We start from the raw sequence: 12,055 nt of genomic DNA on the forward strand, positions 1-12,055 counted from the left end.
GCACTAAAATTGTGTTTTATTCAGTTGCTGTCAGACGGTCCATAAGTGAAAATCAACATACTGTAGTATTACGCGCAACTGAGGAGGACAGGACCAAAAAATTGAAGATGAAAACTGAATTTTAAACTTACTCTATTCACATTTTTTGTTGCAGCATCATCTTTCATAACCAAGCAGATTATTCACAGATCTCCTTAAACATGTGTAGATTGTGTAAAAGCCAACAAGAAGTGTCTCACTGCATAAGCCAGTTCAACAGCCACTCGTCACAGCATCCCTTGTAGCCTTGACACTGGGGAGCAAGCAGTCCCTCACAGCAAGTGGACCCCCCCCCATTCCCCCCCCCCCCCCCCCCCCCCAGGTGGCTCGCCACTCTTTAGCAGGTTTGTGTTTGGCCACCACAGGGCCCCAGCTTTTGCAGCATCTTTTCCCTTCCATGCTGCATGTCTGTCCTCTTGATATTCTTTTTCCACTCCCTTGGGGAACATGTCTGGGGGTGCTATTGGGAATGTTCTGCATTGTCCGTCGCTGACATAAGAACAGTCTGACCACAGTTTTTAGTGGGAGATTTTCTCACAGAGCCAATCATCTTCACAATCTGCCTCTACAAAATGTAAATGGAATGAGGTTAATGATTCAAAGACTCTTCCAGCTGCACCACTGTTCCTCATGGTTTCACGTAAATCTGTTTATTATTCAGAAAGGTGTTGATGCAATTGCTGGTCTTGTGAAATCCTGCTCTTGTTTACACTTTGCTTTTGGAGACTACTTCTGATTTTCAAGCAGAACAGCTGCTGGCTGCCTCACTCCTCCACAGCTATCCTGCTTGTGTCGAGGCCCACAGAACTGTGAATTCTTCCTGTGACATTATTTATACTAGGCTGCTCGAAGGTCTGATCGAGGCTGAAATCCAATCATACCTCTCTGATTAGGGTGTCATTACTGTCCATCAGGTGAAAATAAATGTCGTGTGACTAGGGCCTCCCATCGGGTAGACCATTCGCCGGGTGCAAGTCTTTCGATTTGACGCCACTTCAGCGACTTGCGTGTCGATGGGGATGAAATGATGGTGATTAGGACAACACAACACCCAGTCCCTGAGCGCAGAAAATCTCTGACCCAGTGGGGAATCGAACCTGGGCCCTTATGATTGACATTCTGTCACGCTGACCGCTCAGCTACCGGGGGCGGACCATCAGGTGATGAAAAAGATAGATTCATCCTTAGTGCCCACCCGCACTCTTTTTGTCACATTTGATGGAGTGGTGCTTCCATCCAAGATCAAAGCAGGCTATGAAATTATCGCAGTCCATTCATACATTCTGACCCCAATGTGCTGCTACCAGTGCCATCATTTAAACCAAACTAGAACTTCTTGTCAACACCCAGCCAACTGTGTAACCTGTGGTGGGGATGTGCACGAGGGCGATTGTCCGCCTCCCTCTCCCTGCTGTATCAACTGCAATGGCGGCAAAGCCACCTCCTCTCGGGATTGTCTCATGTATCTTGGTGAGCAGGCTGTCCAGGAGATTCAGGTAAAGGAAAAAGCGCCTTACCCAGTCACTCGCAAGTTATTGGCTAGTTGAAAACTTTGCGTTCTCCTGTCTGGAACTTATAGTTCTATTCTGCTACCTCTTGTTCCATGAAGGACATGGCCAAACAGACGTGCAACCTCAAATTCAGTTCTGAGGTTGTGAAACTGCCCAGTGTCAAGGTAGCATAGTCATCCCCTCGTCCAGCTCTGCAACAAGCCATCAATCTCTCGTACCACGGGCAAAGCCACCAGCTACACAACTAGTAGGCCAGAAAGTACAGAAGTACTCCTGTGAAGACTTCCTATGTCTCTCCAGCCAACCAACAGCTAAGTCTTCCTCTGAAAACTGTAAAGGCTTGAAGAAGTCCAACAAAGGCAAACGGTTCTCTCCTTTGCCATCTAGAAGATCTTGTTCAACAGTGTTGCCACATGATAGCCTGGCTGGCCTCCATGTCATCGGTGCGCACCACCAACAATTTTTCTGTGTTGGACTCCACAGACCAATAGCACAAGCAAGCCGATGCTTCTGTGGACCTCATGGAGAAGGATCTTGCTGCTTCTGCACTCTGTAGCAGTGAGTCTTCGCAGGCTGTCACTCGGCAGTCACTGAGGTGACACCCCTTAATTTCTGCCCCATCATGACTCTCCTCCAATCAGACGTTTGCCACAGTGTCCCCTTCAGGAAATAAAATTGCATCCTAAAGACTGCTTAGAGCTTTCACATTTCCTCCCGGTTTGTTTTGACCTTCCCCCTGAGCTCAGCATTCTATCTCATGGCGGCATCACGCTCTTCATATGGGACGACGTTCATAGTCAACCCATCTCCCAGACTACCCATCTTCAAGCTGTTGCAGTTCACCTTTTCATCCCTCACTTGAATTTTTCCCTCCATCATTCAGAGTCACAAGGGCAGACTTCCTTCAGCTTATTGAGCAGCTACCTCCACCATTTCTGCTACTTGGTGACTTTAATGTGGAGAACCTCTCAGAGAGGTGCTGTCTTGGCTGATCTTCTTAATCAGCTTAACCTCTTCTGCCTTAACACTGGGGCACCCACATTCCTTTCTGACTCCTCAGACACCTCTTCCCATTTGCACCTATCCTTCTGTGCTGCTCAGCTTGCCCATCATCTTGAGTTGTCCATTCTTTCTGACACCTACTTGAGTGACCATTCCCCATACATTTGCTGGCTCCTACCCCAACTCTGTGCACACCCAAATGGGAGCTTACTAAGTCTGACTGGTGGCTTTACTCCTCCCTGACAATCTTCAAAGAACAAGATTTCCCCAGTTGTGCTGACCAGGTGGAATATCTTACCAACGTTTTTCTTAATGTTGCAGAGCATTTCATTCCTCACACTTCCTCTTTGCCACATCGCATTCCAGTCCCTTGGTGGACTGAGGCATGCCGCAACACAATTCATGTGCAGAGACGTGTTCTCCACCTTTTTAACCACCACCCTACCATGGCAAACTGCATGCATTATAAACAAATTTGTGCAAAGTGTCATTGCGTTCTTCAGGATAGCAAAAAAGCTAACTGGATTTCATTCACTAGTTCTTTTAACAGTTCCACCCCTTCCTCTGTCATGTGGGACAACCTCCAAAGGCCCTCTGGGACCAATCCATTCGCCAATTTCTGGCCTGACAGTAGCAGACAATGTCATTGTTGACCCTACTGCTATCTCCAACACCTTGGGTCACCATTTTGTGGAAATTTTGAGCTCTTCCTACTATCTCCATGCCTTCCTTCATTGGAAATTAGCGGAGGAGGTTTGGGTGATACCTTTCTCTTCTCAGAATCATGAGTGCTACAATGCCACCTTTACTATGATGGAGCTATATCATTCTCTCTGTTCATCCTGATCCTCTGACCCAGGGCTAGACGCTGTCCACATTCAGATGTTGCAGGACCTTTCACTTGTGGACAAGACCTTTCTGTTTAATATGTACAGTTGCATCTGGGCACAGAGCATGTTTCCCGGAAGGAAAGATGGTAAAGACAAAACCTTCCTTCTAGCTACCTCCCCATCTCTCTCACCAGTTGTGTTTCCAAGGTGATGGAATGTGTGATTCATGCCCGGCTGGTATTGTGCCTCAAGTCTCGCATTTTACTAATGACTGCACAGTGTGGATTTCGAGTGTGCCGCTGTGCAGTTGACCAGCTCGTTACTTTGTCCACTCATATCATAAATGGTTTTCTGTGGAAATACCAGACTGTGGCTGTGTTTTTTGATTTGGAGAAGGCCTATGACACCTGCTGGAGAACTGGTAGCCTCCATACTCTCTACACATGGAGCTTCCATGGCCACCTGACGCGTTTCCTTCAGGAATGTTTAAAAGACTGATTTTTCGTTGTTGGACACCTTTGTCCAGGAAACACGTGTGCCTCAGGGTTCCGTCCTGAGCGATATCCACTTTGCTATCGCCATTAACCCTTTAAGGATCCGTCTCCCACCTGGCATCTCTGGCTCCCTTTCCATTGGTGATTTTGCCATCTATTGCAGTTCTCCACAGACCTGTATTCTTGAGTGGGGTCTTCAGTGGTGTCTTGATTGTCTTTTCTCATGGAACATTGACAATAGCTTTTGTTTTTCCACTGACAAAACCATTTGTATTAATATCTGGCGGAGGAATTGCTTTCTTTCACTGTTTTTACATCTTGGGCCTGTTGCTCTTCCGTTCGTTGAAACTACGAAATTCCTGAGCCTCATGCTCGATAGGAAACACTCTTGGTCCTCCCACGTATCTTACCTGGCAGGTATACGTGATGCCTCAATGTCCTACGCGTCCTCAATGGTACTTCTTGGGGTGCATATTAAACCACCCTCATCTGTTTGTACCGGTCCCTTGTCCATTTGAAACTAGACTATGGGTGCTTTGTTTATGCATCTGCACATCCATCCTCTTGCACCATTTCAACACTATCCACAATTGTAGCATCCATTTGGCGACTGGTGCCTTTTACACTAGCCTGGTTAAGAGTCTGTATGCTGAAGCAGCTGAACTACCACTGTCCTATCACCATGACTTTCTCCTCAGCAGGTATGCATGCTATTTGTCTGCCATGCATGGCCACCCATCCTGCTCCTCCTTTTTCAATGATTTCTTTGACCACTAGTATAGGGTGCATCTCTCTTTGTTATCTCTTGGAGTCCACTTTTGGCACTTGCTCCAGCAGCTTAACTTCATACTACCTGTAAAATTCCTGGTGGGTGTGAACCCTTCACATCCTTGGCTTCATGCAGCAGCCCATGTTAACATTAGCCTTCATTTGCTTCCTAAGGACACCACTCCAGCCTTGCTCTATCACTATAAGTTTGCATGGAACTTTGCGATAGTACCTTTACGTATACTGATGGCTCTCAGACTGACTGTGGTGTCGGGTGTGCCTTCATCATCGGTGTCACAATTTTTCAATATTGACCTCTGACACACTGCTCAGTATTTACAGCAGAGCTCTTCACTCTGTACCAGGCCATGTAGTACATTCAGCAACACAGACTTTTCAATTGCGTCCTCTGCTCAGACTCTCTCAGTGTCCTTCATAGTCTGTACACCACCCACCCCCTAGTGCAATGGGTCCAGGAAAAGTCACTTGCTCTCTCTTGGTGGAGGCACTGTGATGTTTATGTGGGTTCCCGGTCATGTCGGTCTGGCAGGAAATGAGGCTGCTGACACCACTGCCAAGGCTGCAGTCCTTGTACCTCAGCCCACTAGTTCCTACATTCCCTCCAGTGATCTCTGTGTTGCCATCTGTCAGGAGGTGGTGTCACTCTGGCACTGCCATTGGTCCTCCTGATATGGGAATAAGCTCCAGATCATTAAGCCTCTCCCAGTGGCTTGGACGACCTCCTCTCAGCCCTCCTGCTGGGAAGAGGTCATTTCAATTAGGTTGTGTATAGGGCACTGCCTTTTAAACCATCGTCATTTATTAAGTGGCGCTCCCCCACCACTTTGTATACATTGTGCCCAAGTTTTAACTGTCCACCACTTCCTGATGAAATGCCCATTTCTTAACCATTTATGTTCCCGCTTGTGTTTGCTGTCTGAGTTATCGGCCATTTTTGCAAATGACGCGTGGGCTGTCAATCACGGTTTACTTCTTATCTGTCATAGCAATATGGCGAAGGCCAATTTTTAGTTCTGGACCTATGTTTCTGTATGGTGTCCTTTGTAGCCCTTTCTCCATTTTCCTGTTCTTAGCTGATTTCTCTTGTCTCAATTGGGATTGATGTATAGTCGTTTTTTATCTCCTCTGTGTCTTCATATTCTATACTTCTGACTTGGGCACGTATGACCCCAGTTGTTATTGCACCCTATAACAAAACGAACAACCAACAGCAGGTGGAGACACCCGCTTGCTGCCCCATCTTGTGGATGTGGTGGGTTTACAATGTTCTCCCATCTACACATATCATAATAATATCCCCCCACCCCCACCCCATGCCCTGCGCTTACTACATCTTTCGTTGTCATAGAATCCTGGAAGTGGGACATATCATTTCATAAAAATGTCTGGTCACCCTTCATATCTGCACACCAAGATGAAAGGTGTCATGTAAACCATTTTAATTAACTATCTACAACATCCTGCAACATGGCTATTTTATTTACTGTAACACTATTTACAATTAATGTCCCATTTGGCCTGTTCTGACATTTATTGCATAACTTAGAAAGTAGATGAGAGCTTAGCTCTTCTCTTTCAACTGCAATTCAGTAACTTTCACTTCTATCTTTATTACTTGGAGCCCTTTTTTGTATTTACCAGGTGCACTGCTTTTGATCACATAGTTTCATATATGTCACAACAACCACTTCTCAGTTTATATGACTGTAAACATTTCCACATACACAAACTTTCCTTTTAAGAATGAATGAGTGTTCTGCTCTCCATTTCAACCATTACATCTGAAAATTACCTTTCACTGTAATTTTAGTCAGTTCATATGCATAATAGTTCACTCTGCTGAGACTGTATTTCTTATTAAGTCATCTCACTCTTAACATACCTGTAACTTTATGCCTACAGTTGGTTTAGCCAATTATCTGTATATTTCCATTGTATCTGCCAACACACATTATGAAATCTTTTTGCCTTGGCATGTTACATTGATGACCATATACTGTGGCTCTCTTAAGCAAACAAGGTAGCCACTGCTACTTTGACTAAATGCTTAAATTTTTGTGTACCCATTTAGCTACATGCTAATCTGTAAATTTCATCTGTGATTGCTAAATTCAAATCCCAGACACTTGTACAGTTAATGCTGTTGTCCTCCTTTGACACCAGCCAGGTAAGTCTCTTTGCATTGTACTAGTTTGGAGAACACTTCATGAAGAGAACAATTACTTCCTTCTACACCACTTTCTATGGGTAGGTACTTCTTAGTTAACTTTCAATTTAAGATGCCAGTGTTCCTTTACAAATCTACTTCCCTAATAAGGGTCAAGTCATTCCTTCTGTGGATTCACCTGGCCTGGGTACTCTCCAATACAGTCATTATATCAGGTGCATGGCATCAGAAACACTCACCAATGTACAAAGCGTCCTACCATTTTGCCCTATTCATTTAAATGAAGATGTTGCTCCTTAGCCTTTCAGCTATTCTTGGTCACTATTTACTTGCATTCTGATGCCCCTCTAAATTCACATACATGCCTACACTTCTTTTCATTTGGTATCCCAGTGCTGGTATTACAAAGAGGTTATTATTGATGTTACCATATTTCAGACCACTGATCATTGTAGGGGAGTGCTGTAACATCTGTAAAATCTTCACTACTAAATGCTACATTAAAATATTGTTGTTCTTATTCTAGATACTTTAAACTCTTCTAGCAGGAACATATTACCCCTTTTAAAACTTTAATGAGTAAATATGTACAAATCTTAATCTTTCATCCCTTCACGTTCATAAGTCATATTATAAAAGTACCCACAACTGACTACTGTTTGCCTAATTTCATTGCTTCAGTGATCAAACAATTGATACACTGAGCTGTTTCATCTTGCGTACATGTTTGCATGTCATGATGTTTTTCAGGGAGTGGTTTCCCTTCCTCATTCCTTCATTCAATTGATGTTGCTAACAAGTTTTCTGAACAACAGTGTAAATGAATGCCAGTTTGACATTTACTTTCTTCATTACTCATTTAATACACAACCCTGATGAAGTGATTGTAATATACGTTACACAGTTGGGCCATTTTGCCCATGAGAACTTGGTTTGACTTTAACCATACACTCTGTTGTGTAAAGCCAACGACTCTATTTAACAACTAAAGTTTCTGATGCTACAGTTGAAAACATAACAAAACTTCTTACATTATGTAAATATTTAAACTCTGATAACTTTCTTCTTTCTTCTTATGACAATAAATAAATAAGTGTGTACACATTCACTGCAGGTAAGTAATGAAAATAAATAAAATCATAAAAATCCAACTTACAGCTTTAAAATCTACCCTAGGCCTACCTACAGTTTAATAACTGTTTAACTTGGTACTTGGATCCATAATGACTTTTGGGTGCTGTAAACACAATATTCGTTAGCCTCCTCCAGGGTCAGGAGAATATGCACACTTTAAGTCTCTTACTGCTTCTCTGCTAAACCATTCACTTCTTACAGGTTTGTACATCTCACTTACATAGTGTAAAATACAAGTCACTCCATATGTCTATTGCTAATAAATTTCATTCTCCCAACCAACAGTAGTTCACATAGTAACTTAATAAATTCACATCCATAGGTTAAAGCATCTTTTAAATACTCATTGATGTTTACATAGATATTACTACAGAATTTAAATCCAGAACACACATGAATATCTCTACTGGCAAGCATACTCTCACACCTATCAGTGAACCCCAATCTCAAATTTTCATCTCCGTGTTCATTATGAGTTAAATTTTTTATCATACTGAGGTTTATGATCATTGTACACTTTACTAAGCTCACTTGGACTTCTAAATTCCCTCTTAAAGGCATTGAACTGAGGCAATATCTTAAAATTGTTCTGGTATTTGGAATCTCATTCCAGTTCTTCCCACAACTTTTGATACTAATTAGGGTTTTCTTCTATATTATACACAGAATTAAGTACATTGCTTGCAGATTCTACTTTTTCTTGCACTTTCTGTACTACTAATTTCCGTGGACATTCCTCCACTCTACTCAATGTGTTCTGAGCACTTAGTATTTCATTAAATTCTCTACTCTGTTGTAACATCTCTACCCTCCTTTGCTTATCTGAGATTTGATCCTTTAATGTCAGAACCATCCATGATTGATTTCCTGTAAACAACATCCTAGATTTTTCCCATTCACTATCAGACACCTAAGTTTTCAGTGTCATATACTATAAGGAGGCATATGTGCAAATACTGATGCCAGCAGAGGAAATTTCTAAAACTGCTGCTATTAGCCCCTTTGGGCAATTTGAATTTTTATACATGCCTTTCAGACTGAGAAATATGGCACAAATGTGGCAGAGATTGATCAGCTCTGGACTGTACAAACTTTCATATGCTTTCCACACGTGGATGATGCACTCATTTTTTCTCCTTCACTACATGAGGTGAAGACCTTGAACAGATCTGCAACAACCTGGAGTGGTTAGGTGTAACAGTGAACATGGAAAAACACCACTTATGACAATAGAAAGTAACATTTCTAGGTCATCCCATTTCATCAGGGGGCATGAGACCAACACAGGATAGGATTGAATTAATCAGCTAACACCTACATATGGCTTTTTAGTAATTTTAATTGTCACAAAAATATTATATTTATAATTATTGGCATGTTAATAACCAAACCCATACATTTTTTGTTGAACATGTATGCCTATTGTGATTTGCAAAATGCCTCATATGTGCAGTCGGGTAAGATACCCAGAACTACTTTGCACCTGGTTGCTTCAACCAGCAGACACAGAGACAAGCCTCATTTGACAGTTGACTTGCATAGCAGTGAGACCTTGTTAATGATTAATTTACTCTCAAATGGTCTGTCACAATGTGAATAAGGGTCTATTCATTCAGTTACAAACAGCAAATAAAAACAGGAAAATATTGAAATAAAATGTGGTGACAAAGAGATATTGAGAGTTGAGTCTTCCAGATTCATGGCATTACAAATAAACAGCAACCTGAACTATCAGTTCACATCAGCAACCTATGTAAAAGACTGAATTCAGCAGCATTTGCCACTCGCTCAATTGCCTCTGTTTGTGACTTGGAAACAAAGCTGCATACCTAGGATATTTCCATTCACTTACGACATGTGGCATCATATTTTGGGGTAACCAGCCATAACCAAACAAAGTCTTTATTGCACAGAAAAGAGTCATCAGAATTATGTCTAGGGTGCACCCCAGATGCTCTTGCAGAAACTTATTCAAACAAGCTCGGGTTCCTCACCATGCCATCTCAGTACATTTTTTCCCTAATGTGCTTCGTCAACAATAATCATACAATTTGCAAAACAAACAGTGAATATCATGATCATGATATAAGTAGTAAACATGGTCTTCACAAAGATACAAAAATCTCAGCATGGTACAGAAAGAAGTACATTAGCAAGCATAAAAGTGTACAATAAACTTCAATTTCATGTTAAATCAGTGATTGAGGATATGACTAAATTCCAAAAACTGCTGAAACTTTATCTTTTCAATAGTTTTTGTATTCTTTACAGGAATGTTTTGATAGTGTGTAACAAACAATTAGTACAATGTGTTTAATTATAAGCATTCCCATAAGATCTGACTATGTAGCACTGGCATATCAACTGATGACAGAATGTATTCTATGTATATTACAATGAAGGCTTATAATTTGTTTGTGTAATCATTATTACTACTGTAAACTGTGTTGTTTCAACACTTGAACCTCATGTATCTGTTAATATGTGATTTAGTTTGTATGTCTCATGACTATTTAGATATGGTTATTACTGTAATAATCTGACATGTTCTACATCCTAGCAATACACTCATATCAGGATCTCTAGAACATGAAAATAAATAAAATAAAATAAATAAATAAAGTAACAAGAATGAAGAGTATAAGAGCAAATTTTTCGAAAATCACATTCTCAGAGTACAGTATAAAAGTTCATGCAAATGCACATATTTCTTCATTACCTTATTTTTAAAATGTCATACATGTGAAATAATATGACCAGTCTTTAAAAAAATATGCATTTAAAAAAACATACACGAAATGAGTGTGGATTTGATCTAGTGATGTGCCAATTATGGAACTTGAACACTAACCACCTGATCAGTGCCATTTCAGGCTCAGAATAACACTGCACCAGTACTTATTAAATGCATAATACTTCTCTTGCAATTTTCTCAAAATTGGCTAAGTAGTATGGCTTACTATTTGCACATTGTGTTGTCATAACTGACTACAGAAGTGCACAAAATCTGAAGTAAATCTGTGATCTACACTTCATGCCCCCCCCCCCCCCCCTCAAAGGAACTACTGTTGTCATGGTTGTGTAGGGTCTTACATTATTACAAAGAAGCACAAGTTTATTTTAGTTCAGTTATTTGCTTATTCCATGGATCATAATTGCTATTAACTGCCACACAATGTCACTGGTCATCCACTATCCTTCACAAATGAAGCCAAGCTTCTTTTGCATTTCGAAACACATTCAGCATGACCCTGTTAGAAAGTGGGATCAACTGGATTTTATTCTTCATTGGATATCTTGAATGCTTCCATTCTCTGGACCTGTACTTTGTCTCTGGGGTATATGGATGGGCATTATTCCCTTCGCCCAATCAGAATACAGAAGACAAAAAATAGTTCTGTTTTAACAAAAAAGCTGTTATGTATTTAGTCTTGTTCTTTGAGGTCTTATGACAGATATCTTCTTCCTGGTTAGACATCTGTATCTCTTATTTCATGATTTAGGACAATTTCCTACAACTTTCCAGTTTCCTCAAATGCCACAGTTATTGCCTATATAGCCACAAGTAATGTAAATCTTCTCTAAATAATTCAATCAAATTTTTACCATCATCATTTGCTTATCCTATTATCTTTTGTAATTAAAACCTCTACCTGTCCTGCTAATTTTATTTGATTTCACTTTTTTTGTTTCATCAATTGTTGAAGGAAAAAATGCATTTAACAGACTGAAAGTATTTAGTCATGGATATCTTAATAAGTCAAATTGTAATGAACCTAGAGAGAGAGAGAGAGAGAGAGAGAGAGAGAGAGAGAGAGAGAGAGAGAGAGAGAGAGAGAGAGACAACACAGAAGTTTATTAAAGCTAAAGATCTGCTATTTAGAAGGAGACTGTCGATTCTTCCTGTTTGGTTAGGATTTAAAATTTCATAACAACATGCCAAAGAAAGAAAACACTGTGCAAAAGAAAGAAGCAACACAAACTTGAGATTAATTAATACAGGAAATACCTTTGTTTGTTGCACAAAGTAATTGTTTATAATATGTATGTTTTTGTAAGATAAATTTTAACTGTTTCATATGCAGCAGT

The 12,055-nt window shown here is 40.8% G+C and overlaps 1 protein-coding gene across 3 annotated transcripts in view; it reads left to right on the forward strand.

The window, feature by feature from the left end:
- Nucleotides 1–12,055, forward strand: part of LOC124620705 (gamma-butyrobetaine dioxygenase-like) — a 203,852-nt gene that overhangs the window by 190,565 nt on the left and 1,232 nt on the right. The gene's annotated exons all lie outside the window — the stretch shown is intronic.

The sequence above is a fragment of the Schistocerca americana genome, chromosome 1 (assembly GCF_021461395.2).
Source record: "Schistocerca americana isolate TAMUIC-IGC-003095 chromosome 1, iqSchAmer2.1, whole genome shotgun sequence".
NCBI classification, from domain to species: Eukaryota; Metazoa; Arthropoda; class Insecta; order Orthoptera; family Acrididae; genus Schistocerca; species Schistocerca americana.